Source organism: Vicugna pacos, chromosome 30, assembly GCF_048564905.1.
Source record: "Vicugna pacos chromosome 30, VicPac4, whole genome shotgun sequence".
Taxonomy (NCBI): Eukaryota; Metazoa; Chordata; class Mammalia; order Artiodactyla; family Camelidae; genus Vicugna; species Vicugna pacos.
Genome location: NC_133016.1, coordinates 18,527,519 through 18,545,630, shown reverse-complemented (window position 1 = coordinate 18,545,630; position 18,112 = coordinate 18,527,519). Strand labels below are relative to the sequence as shown.

At 44.8% G+C, this 18,112-nt stretch overlaps 1 protein-coding gene across 3 annotated transcripts in view; it reads left to right on the top strand.

Annotated features, from left to right (window-relative positions):
• The first annotated feature begins 407 nt into the window (after positions 1-407).
• The window catches only part of MAPK4 (mitogen-activated protein kinase 4), a 150,085-nt gene continuing 132,380 nt past the window's right edge, over positions 408-18,112 (top strand). For 2 of the 3 annotated variants that reach the window (XM_015240552.3, XM_031692444.2), the window contains exon 1: positions 793-958. The gene's annotated coding sequence lies outside the window, so the exon portion shown is untranslated. Of the gene's footprint in view, positions 495-792; positions 959-18,112 lie in introns of those variants that run through there. The other variant, XM_031692445.2, reaches the window with a different exon arrangement.

Sequence of the window (18,112 nt, the reverse complement as noted above, 5' to 3'; positions counted from 1 at the left end):
GGTGGCTTCTGCTTGTCTTTTCTCTGGCTTCCTAAGTGTTGGTTCCCTTCTGTTAGTTTTATCCCGGCCGTGTAAACGAGCACAGATTCACAGCCCGAGCGGCCGGCTCTGGACTGGTGCACGCGCGCTCTGCGCCCCCTCGACCCTGGGCGGGGTCCCTCTCCCGCCCACCCAGCTCTCCCCCGGGCAGGTGCCGCCGGCCACCCGGTCCCCGCCAGTTCCTTCTCCTCCCCCGCGCCCCCGCCCCCGGCCGCTGCAGCGTCGCGTGGCAGACCCCGCGGAGAGGCCGGATTTCGGCCGGGGCTCAGGAGCGCTCGGCTTCCCGCCGCCCATCCCTCCCGGTCAGAGCCCGAGGGGTCCCCTCCCACAGGGCTGGAGTGAGGACGAGCTTCAAAGGTGATGGAGGAGCCTGGGGGTCGTGCGTCCAGGCAAGGAGGCCAGGAGACCCCGGGACTGGCGCTCGACTCAGAAAACGCGGGCGCCCGCCCCCCCAGGTGAGGTTGCCTCCGAGGGGCTGGGTCGGAGAAGGCCCGTCTACACTGAGCGCGCTCCGCCCCGGAACAGCGCGGCAGAGCTGCCCGGGGGCTGTGGGAGGTGGGGCACGGGGTGCGCAGGGCAGGCAGCGGCCCCCGGAGGCGCAGGGCCGGGCTCCCCCACGCCCGGGATCCCCCACGCCCTTCGCCGCAGCAGGTGGGGGCGCGGAGTGCCGGGGGCGGGGCTCGACTCGGGGCGGAGCCGCGGCGGCGGCGGCGGCGAGCGCGGGGCGGCGCGGGCGGGGGCTGGTGCCGGAGCCGCAGCTGAAGCCGGAGGGGGAGCCGGGAGCCGGGCTGTCCCGGCGCCCGCGGGAGCTCGCCGCGCTCAGGGGCTGGGACCCGCCGGGCCGAGCGCGCCGGCGCCGCGACCGCAGACAAAGGCGCCGCTCGCTCCCGGGCCGCCGCGCTCTCCGGCTCTGCCTTGGGTAAGTGGCTCCCTCTTCGCTTTCTTTCTTCTCCGGTCTGCCCGCTCCTCTCAGAGTTCTGTGGGCTCCGGAGAAGCCAAGGAGAAAGGAAGAAATGATACTTCCCCGCTCTCTCTGGAGCCCCCACCTCACCTTTGAGGGGAAAAAAATCGAAAACAAATCCCCCAGCAAATTCCACACTAGCGAGTTTCCGAGCGGTCTCCTGGGGGTCGACGCGGCCGCCCACTGGGAACCCGGGGTCGGCGGACCGCGCGCACCGGTGTAGACCCTGGACCCGCGATTTGGACGGGAAGGTTGCCGCTGGGCTCCCCCGGGTCGCGGAGGTGGAGGTGTAGGGGAGCAAGCTATAGGGGCCGGACGCCGCGAGGGGACCCCATCGTCAGGGACAGTTCGTCGGATTTTGGGGCACCGAAGGGCAGTTCGCACTGCCAGTTCAGATTTGGATCTTGGTTGTGGGGTCTGCCCCAGTCGCCTAGCATCATCCCCTCCAGACGGGCTCCTTCCTGGCTAGTTTAAGGGTTAATACAGCGCTCCCTACGCTCCACCCCGCCGAGGCGCCCACTCTGCCCCTTCGCGGCCCCAGGGCGGGGGCTCCGGGCGCCCGGGAGAGCGGGGAGGGAGGGAGCTCCGCCGCTTTCCCGGCTCAGCACTCCCGAGCCCGTATCTGCTGGGGAGGGCGGGCCGCTGCGGGCGGCGAGTCGGGTTTGACATCACTGCGCGGTCCCGGGCGAGCTCCCCCAGCCTCTTCCCCCTGCTCTCCCTCAGAAAAGCAATCAGAAGCCCGGCTGGCCCTTTTGCTTTTGTTCTGCCCATAAATCTCCGGAATCCGGGGAGAAGCCAGGGTGGGCGGATGGCCCGGTAGAGGGCCGAGGCAGGAGCTCCAGGTGCAGCCCCGAAGTAACAATTGGAGGCGGCGGTGGTTTCCCGCCCCTGGGTGCGGAATGGATCCCCATCGCTGATCAGTCCTCGGGAGCAGGCAGTGGGTCCGCGGCTGGAGAAAGAGCGGTGTCCTCCTCGGCCGCGCGTTGTCACGCGCCTCTCCCACACTCACTCTGGAAAGCGCTACCTCCAGACGCGCGTTTCCATTCATGGATCTGTGCCTAGGATTTGATTCACGTCACCTCTGCCCGGTTCTCTAAGGAGCGAGTTATCTGCTTCTATTTGATTTAATGCCCATTTATAGGAGGCCTACTGTGTGCAAGGCAGCAGTCTTAGGATTGTCTTAATTTAAAAGGTATTTATGGAGCACCTTCTGTGTGCAAAGCAGATGTGTTACAAACTTTTCAATTGAACAGATTTTTATTGAGTACTTACTCTGTTCAAGGTTCCTGTGCTCTTTGTTTTAATAGACATTTACTGAGCACCTACCGAATACAAGATTGTTGTTTTTCTTTTTCTGAAGGGTTACCCAGTGTACCTTTGGGGTGCATATGGAGACAAGGAAGAGAAAATTTGTCTTTGGACTCTTCAGTTCCTTTAGTAACCTGCACTTTAACCTTTCTGGACTGCTTGCTGTGGGGTGTAGGAAGAGCCAGTCTTCTGCTACAGCTTGAGGGGTTGTCAGAGGGGAGGAGGGCAGAATAATGAAAAGGCCTGCTCTGGGACCTCTTTCCAATTTAGTTTCCTCTCACTGGAAATAAAACTAAAAAGAAAGTCAGTTCTTCTGTGCAAAGCATGGTGCTGGTTATTGCAGGGAATCAAAGGTGAATGAGCAAAGCCTTGAAACTCAAAGGTGGAGAGGTTGTGGTGGGGACAGAAAGACAGACAAAAGACAATCAACTAAACCACGATTGGGGCGGGGAGGTATGAAGGTAGGGTCAGCATGGACCTGCCAGCCCCTAGCTCCAAACTGGTGACAGCGGCTGGGGTGAGGATGTCTTTAAAATCCCATCATTGTGATGGCTGGGGACCTAGAGGCAGGATCAAATGGTCCGAGGGTCCTTCCTGCTAAGAGATTAGATGACTCTATTACTCTGATACTCTTGGGATCCTGAGACACACTGGAATATCCAGATTGGCAAGAAAATCGTGGGTCTTCAGGCTATTGGCGGAGTTGTTGTACATAGGCTGTTATCAGATAAATGTAGTCTTGTAGGTAGGCTCTGTCCTAAAGGACCTACCAGAGTTGTTGAGCTAAACACATAAAATGACTGGGCAGCATATGTGAAAAGCCAGGAGCAAATTCCTCCTAGAATTTAATGTCAAAAACAGAATTCTGTCCTCATGGAATTGTGGCTTTCCTTTTATCAGATGGCAAGAATTTGCTCTGTGTCTAGTATGTTTATCTTTTTAACTTGGCCTCCAGCAATTCCTGGTAACTGCTTTATCCCAGCTTCTCGGTACAGTGATCTTTTTCTTCCCAGATTATTTCTGATCTCCCTTAAAATTTTTTTTTTAATTACAATCTATTATTTTTTTGTTATGAACTTGAAAGCTCCCCCCCCCCCATCTTGTCTGGCAGTAGATCATTATGAAAGGTACATAGGACATGTAGTAAGCACTAGATGAATGACTCTCTAGGAGGGCCTGTACTCAGAAGAGGGAGGGGAAAAAGGCCAAAATCAGGAACATACAGAGAAAACATAAACTGGCCTTGCAAAATGGAATAGGATTTCAGATAGGTAAAGAAAATGAACAACGACCTCCCTCCCTAATTGAGGGAAAGGTTGCAGGAGACAATGTGAAGGAAAACAAACCATCTTTACAGCGCTTTAGGAATTCAGTAGCTCTTCATGGGGAAAAGTTTCCATTTATTCAGCAAAGAAGGGCTGCCGAGCCTTTTACTATGTCCATGGCTTTGCTAGGTGTTAGGTGGGGGTTTCCGCCCAGCAGGGTTTGGGGTCCACCGTGATCCCACAGCTGGTGGGGACCCTTGTCCCCTGTTCCAGCTGCAGGGATAGCATCCCGACCATTCTTTCAAACATTCCTGGAGGTTTTTTCACCTGAGCTGAACTTGATTGTAATCTTCTCCAAGGCCAGGAATGTGACTTCTTTTTTTCTCTGCATCCTTTTCTCCCTGCAGGCTCAGGCATAAGTCTATAGAGTAGGTGACATTTATTTCAGAACCCCATGCTGCCCACTCCTTCACCCTTCCCCTACCTCCTGGGGACCTGGCCTCTCTCCCTCTCCACCGCTTTCAGCTGCTCAGAGCCTTTCATTGTATGAAAGCTCGAGGGAAAAGCAATCTGTCGTCAGCCACTTTCTCTTGAATATGAATGTAGGTCACTGTTCCTTCTTCCAGGGGTCTTTGCACTTTAAACGTCATTATGGAATGAAAGGCTCTGTCCATCACGAGAAGGTTTCGAGCATAGAGCAGCGGGTGTTGGAGGTACCTGGGGACTCGAAGTGCCTTTTCTAGTGCTCCTGAAATTATGCCACCACCTCCTCACGTAGCCACTCTTGGCGAGGGTCCCTGGAGCCCCATGATCCTTAAAAGTCTGGAGCCTTTGCTGCTTTGACCATGGCATGGCGGTTGAAGTCAGACAGCAGCTCTGGCCTTCACTCACTCTATTCTTTAAAGGTTAATCATTTTCCAGATAAAATCCTTGCTTCCCTGCCTACATGTGCCATTATTTTAAGGCCGAGTTTCTCAACCTGGGCGCTCTCAGTGCTGTGGCTGGGATAATTCATCGTCGTAGGGGCTGCCCTGTGCGTTGTAGAATGTTTAGCAGCAGCTCTGGCCTCTGCCCACAGGGTGCCAGTAGCACCCAGCACTCCCTCCCCCATTGTGACAACCGGAAGTGTTCCCAGTTATTGCCAGATGTCCCCTGGGGAGCAGAATCACCCCTGATTGTGAACCACTGTTCTAAGGGTTACTCTGTAACGTGCTACACAACCATTCCCACTTTTCTGGGAGAGGCTTTATTTAATGTAACTTGGTTCTTTTCAAGACAGGTGACTTGGTAAGTGTGTGATGTACACTGTGGAACTTTCTCTATGAATAACTTTATAAACCAGGTGGGAGGGTGTAGCTCAGGGGTAGAGTGTATACCTAGCATGTCTGAGGTCTGAGGTTCAATCCCCAGTACCTTCATTTAAAAAAAAATACTAATTACTCCCCCCAAAAAAGTTAGATTTCTTAAAAAAAGATAGAAAGCAAGAAAAATACAAGTTGTTAAAAAAAATAAATAGATCAGAGTAAACATCCTTTGTCAGGTCACATATACTAATCTGGTCATCACATTAAGTCAGTCTTTTGGGGTGAAACAGCAGCAACAAGCAAACAAACAAACCCTGTCATATTCTTCCCCTAGTGTGTGGCTGATTTATGTACTAGAAATGCAGGTAGTGGCACTGCCACTGGCAGCCACCGTTGCACGCAGGGCCATCCCAGCCCTTGCCTGGACAGTGGCTGGTGGGCAGCAGTCGGGGAGGGAAGCGGCAGGGGAGGATCTGGTTCTGGTGGGACCAGATGCTTATGTAATGTGAGGAGTCCTCTTTAAGAAAAAGACAAAATAACCAGGTGAACGTGTTGCTAGGGCCTTAGAAGGGGCGCTAAGGTTTCAGTTTCATTAGCTTCAGGTGAAGCTGCCTCTGGACAACGTTTTGAGAAGTGAGAGGACAGCCGTGGCTGCAGGAACAGGAAAGCAGAGGCTTTCTTCTCTCCGTGACTGGTGAGCGCTAGAAGTGTCTCAAAGACTTGAATTCAGCAGAGAGCAAGGATCAAAACAGGATTGTTAAAAACAGCGCAGCCTGTGCTTCTGTTAATGTCTGCCCTCAAAAGTAGAACTTTCATGGCGTCAGCATCAGCAGCATCTTTGTAGGATGGAACAAGGGGCAAGGTTAGTACAAGTTTAGCGGCAGGATCCGTGAATTCTGCTAGTTGATAGAAGTAACTTAATGGACCTTGTAAGTGAGGTTGGCCTAGTGCCCAAGTTATTGCTTCAGAAAGTGAATGAGACTCTTTTTCAGGTTACTGTAATGGTGTTTGAAAAGTTTACAGTACGATTTCATTGATTCAGACTTCTGTTTTGGAATTCCCAAGCCTTGCACTGAAACAGGCCATAGATAGAAAATATCTTTGGGGTCAGGGTAGGCATGTAATTCAAGTTCTTGAAAACTTAAAATAATGAAACAAGCAAGTAAAAACCCTCTATATTTCAGACTTTTCAGTCCTTCATAATCTTTTTCCTTAATCTAAATTGACCTATTTTCAATGAGGAAGAGAAAGGGCTATGATTAGTATCTAAGTGTACCTGGCTGTGCATGAAAGTCATCTGCCAATATGTCATTGTCTAGATTTAACAAAAATAAAGACTCTCTATTAGAAAATTTGCTGTAGGAGGGATTTTTTAAAAATGTAGTTTTCCATTTGTGTTGAAAGTGATTTGATTTTTATAAAACTTTTCAAGACACAAGATCAATTTGGAGATTTTGGGTGAAATCTACACGTACTCACAGAGGTTAGACCTGCAAGGAGACTTGCAGATCCGTGACCAGCTCTCCTTGCTCCATTGTGTAAATGGGGAAACTGAGGCTGAGAGAAGTTAGGTGGTTTGCAGAGGTCAGGGCTGAGGCTGGGGCTAGGAGTCAGGAGTGTGTCCCATCTCCTTTGACACTCAGGTGCCACTGGGGTACCTCTCCTTCCCCGATGCCACAGCAATTTGGTGGAGGAAGGCCAGGAAGGAGAGTTTGATAGCTGTCTCATTTCCAGGTCATCTTGTCCTGACAGAACTAACCATTAATTCAGACCGATTACATCTGTGCCCAAGGTATGTGTGTGTACAGGTAGCACTGAGGAAACAGACTAGTGGAATGAGATTATTTTATAAAGCTTCCTCTGTAGAGCATGATGACTGTAGTTAACCGTATGTATTATATTTTAGAGAGCTGTGAAGAGAGTAGACCTTAAAAGTTCCCAACATAGGAAAAAAAATTGCATTGTAAACTGACTATACTTCAATTAAAAAAAAAAAAAAAGAAAAAAAATTGTGACCCTGTGGTGATGACGACACTCGTTGTGGTGATCATTTCATGTTATATACAAATAGCGAATCATGTTGTCCACCTGAAACTAATATAATGTTATGTGTCAGTTATATCTCAGAAATTTTGAAAACAATGTTTTAATGCTTCCTCTAATGATCTTTTATATTATATGTACAGTAAATAATTGGAATGAAACGTTTACTTCCCTGTTTGGGAAAGTAATACATATTTGTTATGGAAAGTAGTAAGAAGAATGAAAAAAAAATCATCTTACCTTTGATTGATCTGATCATATTGCACTATGTTTATTTTTAGTGTTTTTTTCTCAGCTCATTATTAAACACAATTGAGATCATACTGTACGTATAATTTTAATTTTCATCTTGCCTTTTTTTCCATTTAATATGATAGCAATTTCCATGTTACTACAAACTCTTTTTAAATATAATTTTTAATGACTACATGATTCAGTGCTTTGGATGCCTGTTGACTGATCACAGTATTTCATTGTTAGTGGACCTTATTTGCTCCCAATTTCCCACCACTGTGTCATTTCAGTGAGTAACTTTGTGTCCATACTTTTCTACAATTTGGATTGTTTTCTTTGTATACATTCTCAGGTAGTGAAATTACTTAGCCAAGGATGGAAGGCACCATGGGAACAAATTGCTTTCCAGAACCGGAAATGATTTCACCACATCATTGATGACAGGGTCTTTTTTAAAAAATTATTTAATTGATAAGGTGAAAAATACCACATTGTTGCTTCCATTTGCATTTTGGTTGCCAACTAGGCTGAGCATTTCTCTGTAGAATTGTCACCTGTTTGTATCTTTTTTTTTTTTACATTTTTTATTGATTCATAATCATTTTACAGTGTTGTGTCAAATTCCAGTGTTCAGCACAATTTTTCAGTCATTCTTGGACATATACACACTCATTGTCACATTTTTTTCTCTGTGATTTATCATAACATTTTGTGTATATTTCCCTGTGCTATACAGTGTAATCTTGTTTAACCTGTTTGTATCTTTTGTTAATTATCTATATTTCTATTTGGGTTAAAAAAATTGATCTACATGTAGAAAACCCATTTTTTTAAGAGGAAAAACAATAAGCCTCTGATTGGATGGCTATTTTATGAAGTTCCATCCAACCCTAATGTTCCACAATTCCAGCACTTCAAGGGCTGTGTTTTAGGCTGAACTTTTGTCACAGCGGTGGAGTGCCTGTTCAGTTCCTGAAGCAACCTTGGGTGGATAGGGAGTTCTGTCTCCTTGGTTTCAACCGGTGTGTAGTGAGCCCTTATTCAGTGCTTCACAAGCGTTGATTCTCAGTCTTTATAACAGCTTGTGAAGTGGGCACTCTTTTTTTTTTTAAGTATAATCAGCTTTATTGGTGTATAACTTATGCATAATAAACTATATCCATTTAAAATGTATAATTCAGTGGTTTTACATTTGGGTTTACTTGTGAAATCAAACCACAATCAAGATAGCATTTCCATCACTCCCCCAAAACTCTTTTTTATTGAAGTATAGTCAGTTTACCATGTTGTGTTAATTTCTGGTGTACAGCATAGTGATTCAGCTATACATATACATATATACATATATTCCTTTTCATATTCTTTTTCATTATAGTCTATTACAAGATATTTAATATGGTTCCCTGTGCTATACAGTAGGACCTTGTTGTTTATCTATTTTATATACAGTAGTTAGTATCTGCAAATCCCGAACTCCCAATTTATCCCTACCCTCCTCCTCCTCCAGTAACCATAAATTTGTTTTCTATGACTCTGAGTCTGTTTCTGTTTTGTAAATAAGTTCATCTGTGTCATTTTTTTAAGATTCCACATATAAGTGATATCACATGGTATTTTTCTTTCTGGTTTATAAAGTGGGTATTCTTTTACTATATCCATTTACATATAAAATTGATGCACAGAAAGATAAAATAACCAGTCATATGTACTTAAAAAGAGTTCTGGTTACCAATTCCAGAGTACGTGGGGTTCCCCCACCACACACATCCAAGTGATTCTCTGCAACACCAGCTGGGTGTCCTGCAATTCAACTCAGTTCTGACACTACCTGTAGTAACATCAGGTTCCACCCACGAGACTGCCCTCTAGTTCAGATGCCAGTGGCAAGGCTGGGTTGTCACCTGTGCTTCTGACCAACTGGCTATAAATCAGAGGCTCCCACGACTCCCTCCTTGATTTCAGTTAATTTGCTAGAGTGGTCACAGACTCAGGAAAACCCACTTAGATTACCGGTCTATTGCAAAGGATATTAAAGATACAAATCAACGGCCAGATGAAGAGATACCCAGGGCGAGATCCCAAACAAAGGAGGTTCTGTCCTCATGGAGTTTGGGGCTCAGCACAGTGGTACGTGGAAATGTTCTTGTACCCCAAACTGGAAGCTCTCCAAAAACCCCTCCTTTTGGTTTTTTGTGGAGGCTTCATTATAAAGGCATGATTGATCAAGTCATTGGCCATTGGCGATTGATTCAACCTCCAGCCCCTTGCCCCAGCGTGGAAATCAGGTGGTGGAATTGAAAAGTTCCATCCGTCTTTCCATGGTTGGTTCCCCTGGCAACCCGCCCCCATCCCTAGGTACTTTCCAAAGGTTACTTCGTTAATATAAACCCAGGTGTGGTAGAGTGAGGCTTGTTATGAATAACAAGACATCTATTTCACCTTTTTGGCTCTGAAGCAATTCCAGGAACTGAGGACAAAAGACCAAGTATTATAACAAGAGAGATTCCCATTGCACTTACTGCTCAGGAAATTCCAAGGGTTTGGGGAGCTGTGAGCCAGGAACCATGTTTGTGGATGAAGACTGTATATATGAGAAATATATTTTGTTCATCTGAATGGCCAAATACATATTTCTTATAAATCACAATACTGCAATTTTTAACCCCTGTTACACTACCTCTGGATCTTTGCTAAAGTGACCTGCCTCGGTTGTATAGTTGGCCTTTGAGGGAGCTGGGCTTAGGAAAATTAGCAATTTCCCCTGAACTTTATTGCCTTTTATTGGGAGAACTCTGTGGTACAAGGGAATTTTATTATCTTAAACTTCCTCACTAAAACTTTTATATCTCTTACCCTCTCTTCCGTTTTTCCATCTTTTTTTATATCTCCTAGCTACATCTGGTAGCTTTTCTGACCTGTCTTCTAAGTCACACCATGTCTCTTCAGCTATATCTAATCTGCAGCTAAATCCATCTGTTGCATTCTTAATTTCAGTTTCTGAATTTCAGTTCTAGAATTTTTAGCTCTTTTTCAAATCTTTAATGTTACTTTATATAGTCCTGGTTCCTTGTTTTGAAAATTTTAAGCCCAACTTCTATCTCCTTGAGCATAGTAAGTATGGTTGTCTTACATTCTGTGTCGGGAAATTTTTCCATGTGGGATGTGTCTGTTTCTTCTCTTTGTGTTTTGTTCTGATTCTCATCTTGGCTCATATTCATGTCATTATACCTCCTCATGTGCCTTGTTATCTTTGAATGTATGTTTGTGTTTTGAAAAAAAATTTGTATAAATACCATGTCGTATCAATTTAAGAAGTAAATGTTTTTCACATTTTGATCTCTGAAATTCTGATGTGGTTTACAATTCATGGAGATGTGCATTTATAGTTGGTAGCATTTTTCCCTTTTCATTTGTACGTACCTAAAATAACAGCGCATTATATAATTAGTGATCCTGAAGATTGATGAAGTGAAATAATTGGAGGCTTTGAATGCCGGTGATAAACATGACAAGAATTCTAGAGAGGTCTTTCAATGGCCTCTGCAGACTTTTGGGGGTACCAGCAATCCCAGATCAATTTGGGGACCTGAGATTTTTCTAGGCCATCCACATGTCAGGAAGCCAGGACTAGTTCATTTTTTGTTTTCTCTTACTTGTAGGGCCTCGCTCTTTGACGTCTCCACCAAAAGTGTGGCGTGACTTACGGGCCTTAATCTTAGGGATGCCCTGGCCCCCCCGTGAGGCTGTCAGAAGTGCTGCTCACCTCCCCAGCCTTCTCTTCTGGATTGAAAGATCCCCCCAAATGGATAATGGTGGCCCCTAAGACTCAGGGCCACATCTTGGTATCCCCTTGGTATCTCTTAGGTCTTAAGCCTAAATCACCACTCTCTTGTAAGCTCTTTGGTGCTTGTAGGGAGAATTTTAAAAAATATTTCATCTGGGTTTCTTTGTTGTGTTCTCTAGGAAGGTTGGCTCTAATTGGGCAGTGGGTCACTGCCGGAAGGAGGCAGTAGTGAATCTGACCCATCTTAGAGACTGACACAGGCGTGAACTGCTAGCTGCTCTTTGCCAGCTCATGACTAGAGAATTTTCCCCGTCTGCTCCTGATGTGTCAACCAGGTCGCAGCTGGAAAGTGGAGGTTGGGATGAACAAATTTCCACAAACTGGACACAGCTAAATGTAGATATATTTCCCTACTAAAAAAGACTAATTCCTCAGGCTTTTCCTAGTAAGGAGGGTGACCTGGCAGAGAAAGCAGTTGCAGGAGTGGCGTCTGGACCCCCGTCAATCATCCATCTCCATGCGGTCTCTTACTTCTCATCCGTACCATCCTGCAGAAAGATGGGGATTTAGGACCAAGGAATGGTCTATTCTATTCTATTCCAGCAACTGTGTTTTAGCTAGGTCAGATTTCTTCCATTCGTGGTGGGTCCCCAACATTTCCATTTGGAAAGCAGAATTTCTCACCCATGGCCAAGGTTATAACCTTGTGGAGACTGAACTATTGTGTCCAGGTTCAGGGGTCAGGGTGGCCTTTCCAGGTGAGTCTTCTTGAATCCTGTTTTTCTAAAGAAGCTGTGTTCCTTTCTGGCTTTTAGAAGGCACGTGCTTACCTGTGTGTTCTCAAAATCAGCAGCCAAATGTATTTTCTTCCTACCTTATTCCAACTCTCATGGATGCCTCATCCTGCCTCCCCCCGCCTGTCCCCCTGCCCCAGCTTTCAGGAAGCCAGAAGTTTACAATGAGAAAAATGTATGTGTTGAGTTTGAAAAGGTTGGGCAAAGGAGCCCAGAATGGTGGGAAGCCCTCCTCTACCACCTTATCAGAGCCTCCGTTGGCTTTTTTGAGGAGGGCTCTTATTTTATTTTAATTTTCTCCCTGGAAACCCCAGAGCTGTCCTCAGAAAATTGTAGTCTGCCCAGGGAACCGTGGGTCCACTCCCGCCCTTGGGGAGGGTAGCCATCGGGTAAAGTGAAGGCAGGTTTGGTAGCAGGGATCTGTCTCTTAAGAAAGGGCTTGTTTAGGGGAGTACCGCCGCCAACTTTTTGGAGACCACTTCATACCTTCTGTGTATCCCATGATGCTTTATTCAGCTAATTTTTATTTTTATTTAGTTTTACAATGTTTCACACATAGGAAAGACTACATATAACTGAGTCCACCTATTACTAGAAATAGAAATCCTCCAATTAGGTTTTAATAACTGTCTCTAAAGGAACAAATCTGTCAGTCCACTCCCAGGTAGTTCTAGATTGTGACTGATCCCTTTGGAAGAAATGATAAACGACTTAATTAATTTTGAAGACACAAATTTCCTATTCTCCCAGAAAGTGTTCCCTTCCTTGATTACTTTTGGAGGCAAATTACTAGAAAGCCCCACCAGCCAAAAGAATTTATGAACCATGACATCTGAAAACTCTTCAGCCTGAAAGGAAGTAAATTAATTCCAGCAGCATGGTTCACTTTAGGTACAAGCCAGGTTTCTTTATTTATCAGTAACTAAGGCGCTTAAGCTGATTTTTTTTCTGAAGAGATATAATTATTTTGACATCAAGGCCATTTTCTGTATTTCTGTTGTCAAATTTTCCATTTATTTGAATTTGAGAGTTTTTTCCCCCAGCCATCTTGAGACCATTTTGTCTGCTAATAAGAGATACTATGCTGTGATTTCAGTAACGTGTGTGAGAACCACAGGGAGTTCAAAGTTAGCTGAGTAATTTTGTATTTGTTGTGGAAACCAGGACTTTGCCTTCAGGACGTGGTGGCAGTGGTCCTTTTAACCAAATAGTCAGGACCCTTTAGGAGACTCAGAGCAGTAAAGTATGATAGCTCTTTCCACAGAAATAAAGGGACAGAGAAATTCAGAAATCTGAAATGATTTTGTTTTTACTTATTTTTTAATTGAAGTCTAGTCGGTTTACAATGTTGTGTCAATTTCTGGTGTACAGCATAATGCTTCAGTCGTACATGAATATATGTATATTTGTTTTCTTATTCTTTTTCATCATAAGCTACTTCAAGATATCAAATATGGTTCCCTGTGCTATACAGTATAAACTTGTTTATCTATTTTAAATATACCAGTCAGTATCTGCAAATCTCGAACTCCCAATATATCCCTTCCCACACCCTTCCCCCACCAGTAACCGTAACTTTATTTTCTATGCCTGTGAGTCTGTTTCTGTTTTATAAATAGTCTTTTTTTTTTTTTTTTCAAGACTCCACATATGAGTGACATCATATGGTATTTTTCTTTCTCTTTTTGGCTTACTTTACTTAGAATGACATTCTCCAGGGCCATCCCCGTTGCTGCAAATGGCATTATTTTATTATTTTTATTTGTACGAGGAGATTAGGAGAGGTGGTTGTGGCAAACCCACTTTGAAAGAGGAGGTGAGAACTTTTGAACAGTGGAGTGACTGCAGTGACTGCTTTGAACCTTCCAGATTGGAGGAGAGAATATGAAAAATGCCTTGACCAATTACATAATAAAGCCAGGAAAGTATGTGCCATCAAAATGACAGAGAACTTTAGGGTGTACAGAGTAAGAGCAGAGACAGTTTTTCTACATTGTGAGTGAGAGTATGTCTGGTAAATCGTTCTGGGCATGTTGTGGCCTAAATATCTGTTCATTTTCCTATACTTTATCATTTTCTTGAGCTGAATGTCGATTAAAAAGAAATAGACTTAGGTCCTTATTAATTTTGTTGGGTCTCTGAATGAAGGATGATAGAGTAAGTCCAACATGAGGAAGTTCTGTTTATTGCAGTTCAGTTTTAGTTCAGAGCTTGATGTCTTGCTTCTAAATTGTTGCGCATACTTTCACTCTTCAAGAGTGATTCAGTGAATTTGTTAATCCTGAAAACTCCCTTTTTTATGAGCCGTCTTTGAAAGTGAACCTGAAATGCATTTATGGAACAAAAAGAGGTGAAAAATCCTCTGACTTCTCTCTTCAGTTTTTTCAGCAGCAGATCCAGAGCCAAAGATCTAGCTATAGGTCCTTTAATGACTTGACTTTTCTTTAACCAACAAACAACACAGTGCTCTATACTCCTAAATTGAGGATTTGGTGTCTATAGTATATTAAATAACCTTCTTGTCTTCTGTTCCACCTTTCCTATTGGTAAGAAAAAATAAGAGCATTATTATTTAATTATCAGCACTAGCAACAATGTCAGATTTCAGTAATCTAAAACTATATTGCCTTAAACTGAGATTATTTGAAATAAGATCTTTCCTCTCCAGTAATGGATACGTAGAAAAGGAGGTGTACAGCTGTAGATGGGGAGCAGATACAGGAACATAGACACATACAGTTGTGGTTATGAGATAATCATCAGCTTTTTTCTGGAAGGACTCATAAGACATTGTGAGTAATGGCAGAGAAAGAAGTAATTGGTTACTGGGGTGAGGGAAAGGATTTTTTATATCTTTCCATACTATTTAATTTTTAAAATAAGCACATATTTTAATTTACTGAGTAAATAAGGGAAAAATTAAGAAGATGGGAGAAAAAGAAGCCCTCTTGCATGAGACTCTCTGAATTTAACCACTGGATTTCTCTCTCAGTGGAAATTCTGGTTTTTATAAATCATCAGATCAAAATCTATAGGAACACAGTATATCCTCCATGGTTTTGTGTAACTTACATTGCAGAATTTTGTAAAGCCCTCTCATGCCAGTGTCTTCCTGAGCCTCTCAGCGGCACTGTCCTGTACGTTGGATTGGTATTATATAATTCCCATTTTACTTAAACTTAAGTGTGGGGAAGATTGGTGGCTTATCTGAGATGACATGTTTATCACCTGAGAAGTTCAGAACTAGAAGCCAAGTCTAGCTTTCCTTTAACCCTGATAGACTTCCACTACTTATTCTGGATGTTCTTTGTTAAACACTCCAAGCTGCCTTCTCTCCAGTTTCATGCCGTAGCATCTGTTTCATTCTGTTTTAAATCATGATTAGATGTATAATTGTTTTTCTCATTAATTTTACCACCATAGGCCGTCTGTCTTCTTTCTGTAGCCTTGCTGTGTCTAGTACGTTATGGCGCATGTCTTAGTTACTTAATCCTTGGGTTATGGAATTGGATACTCAAGGTACTTTCTCCCAGATAATAATCCACTTTTAGGAAAACAGAGTAATAAACTTAAGCCATATCCACAAGACCAATATCATTGTCCGCAAGAGAATTCAAACCACATAATATTTGAGCTGGAAGAAGACCACCCTGGCGAGTGTTTATTCTCTTGTTTTAGAAATGAGGAACCGGGGGACCAGATGACTTGCTCAGGATCATGCAGGGAATTAGAGGTGACTTGGTACTCAGAGCCCTGCTCTCGTCCAGCCCGGCCCTCCTCCGGCTGCAACAGTCACTGCGGACCTACACACAATAACTGTCTTGGTCATCAGGCATTGAGATGAATGGTCAGTGCTGGCAAAACATAGGTCAGTTAAAAAAGCAACTGTAAAGAGGTCACCTCAAAAAGAAGAGGAGGTATGGGGCTGATTTTTCCAAGTTTTAATAAACGATTTTGCAGGTTTACCTCTCTTTAAAGCAAACTTGCTCTATAACCATCAGCATTTCCACAAAAGGATTCACAGCAGGAATCCTTTTGATGGTAAGTATCCCAACCACATGCGTTTGCAATAGAGTCAAGTCACCCTCCCTTGTTGGGCGTATCTTAGGTGCATGGCATCAAAGCTGTGAAATGAGGAATTAATAAGTGTTTTTTCAAACAAACAAACAAAAACAAAGCATAAATACAGGACAGAAATAGACTCATGGACAGAGAATACAGACTTGTGGTTACCGGGGCGGGGGTAGAGGGTGGGAAAGAATAGACTGGGATTTCAAAATTGTAGAATAGATAAACAAGATTACACTGTATAGCACAGGGAAATATACACAAAATGTTATGATAAATCACAGAGAAAAAAAATAAGTGTTTTTTATCGTACCTGCTGGCTTTTGAAAATGCAGGCCACGTCTGGCCTGGTGAATAAGCCACCTGTCCCCCTCTTTAGCAAGGAGTGAAGAGCACTCCTGTTCCTAGAGTCACCCCTCAGCACTCGAGTGCTCGGAAGTCATTCCCAGTTTTCAAACATGCTGAGAAGGGAGCTGGGAAGACTTTTTTGTCTGAAGCTACCCAAAGGAGACACAGAAGGAGAAATTCCGAAGAGCGAGACAGTACCAAAAGTGTGACGACTGTGGGAGCCCTGAGGTTCCCTGGGGTTCACTCACGAGGAGGCAGAGTGTCGTTTTTATGACTTACGTACTTTTTGTGCCACCTCCCCGTTGGATTCATACAGTCCTAGAAGGCTCTAGCTCCAAGAGGCATAGTTGTAAAGGACATCATGATACTAGATGGTACTAGATGTCTTTAAAAACTCAATTCAGCTCGACAGATATTTAAGGTGGATGCTGTAGGAGGGTTACAGTAAAAACAGGGAAGGCAGGCCCTGCTCTCCCCGAGCTTGGAGTCTGTGCTGTGCATCCGGAGCTTGTCTGCTGTTGCAGTCCCCTAGGGACCCTGAAAAAACACTGAAGTTCATACCCAGCCCACCACCCTCGAGCTTGTGATCCAGTTGGTTTGGGATGTGGCCTGAGGTTTGGAGTTTTTTAGAAGATAATTCTAAGGTGCAGACAGCTTTGAGAACCAGTGGGCTGTGGAGTGGTTCTCAGCCTTGGCTGTATTAGAATCACCTGGACTATGCATGTGCTATGCATGTACGTTTGTATATGTATGCATATGTATAGACACATAAGTATGCATGTTACATAAGCATAGGCACTCAAGGTGTATACGAATACAGGTGTATATACCTGCATGCATAATACACGTGTGTGTACAGCCATGCTCAGGCCCCAGCCATAGGGAGTCTGGTTTACATGGTTTGGGGGGGGGTCCAGACATCAGTATTATTTAAAACCATAGTTCCCCAAATTGAAGTTTTAGAAATGCCGGTGCCTGAGTCCCATCCTAGACATTCTGGTTTAATTGGTCTGGGGTCTGGCCTAGGCATCAGAATTTTTTTCAAAGCCCCTCGTGTGATTTTAATGTGCAGCCAGGGCTGCGACCCGCTGGGTTAGTGAGTGAGATCTGGCTACCTTGTGCATAGTAGGTGCTCAGTAAAAATGATTAAGTATGAAGTTAAAACTAGACAGAAGGGTTTATAAGAAAAGTCAGTGCTAAACAATTGTACATCCCTGCTTCTTTGGTCATTTCTGTAGGTCTGAATATATTATGCCGTGATCTGGGGGTGGATTGGGTGTCAAAACCTAATAAATTCAGCTCACGACCATAGCCTTTGTTGTGCCTTGGAACTTTCAGCAGAAACTAACAGCCAGGATCTTCCTAATTGTTCCGTTGCATTATATCTGCTTGGTACACGAGTGGCAGATCTGCCTGTGAGACTCCTGGTGTTGTTTCTTGAAGAAAAGTCGCCAGAAATTGGCTTCTGTGAGATCAAGGTGCTCCAGCCCTGGAGTTAGCCCGAAGTGAACTCTGTCCAGTGCAGTAAGCGTCTGCGGGAGCCTGCCCCCGCCCGGGGTTAGTGAGAGCTCCCAGGAGCACAGAGCACAGAGTTGCCTGGTTTCCTTTGTTCCCTAGGTGATTCTTGATTAGTCTGTGGCATACAGGGAAGGGAAATATTTCCGCATCTGGCCCCAGTGAACGCAGCTGCTTTCAGCCGTGAAGAGGCTCCACCACCCCGGAAAGGGGGAACTTGCCAGGCAGAAGAGCTCACCGCAGCTGCGTACACTGCCAGATCTGAACTGCTCCTGTTTGTTGGCTTTGAAGGCTCTAGGGCACTGGTTCTGAGACTTGTGTGTGTCAGAGTCCCCTGGAGTCGTGTGAAACTACGGATTGCTGGGGCAGCCCTCAGATTTTCTGATTCAGCGGGACTGGGGCGGGGCCCAAAAATTTGCATATCTGATGCCTTCCGGGCAATACTGACC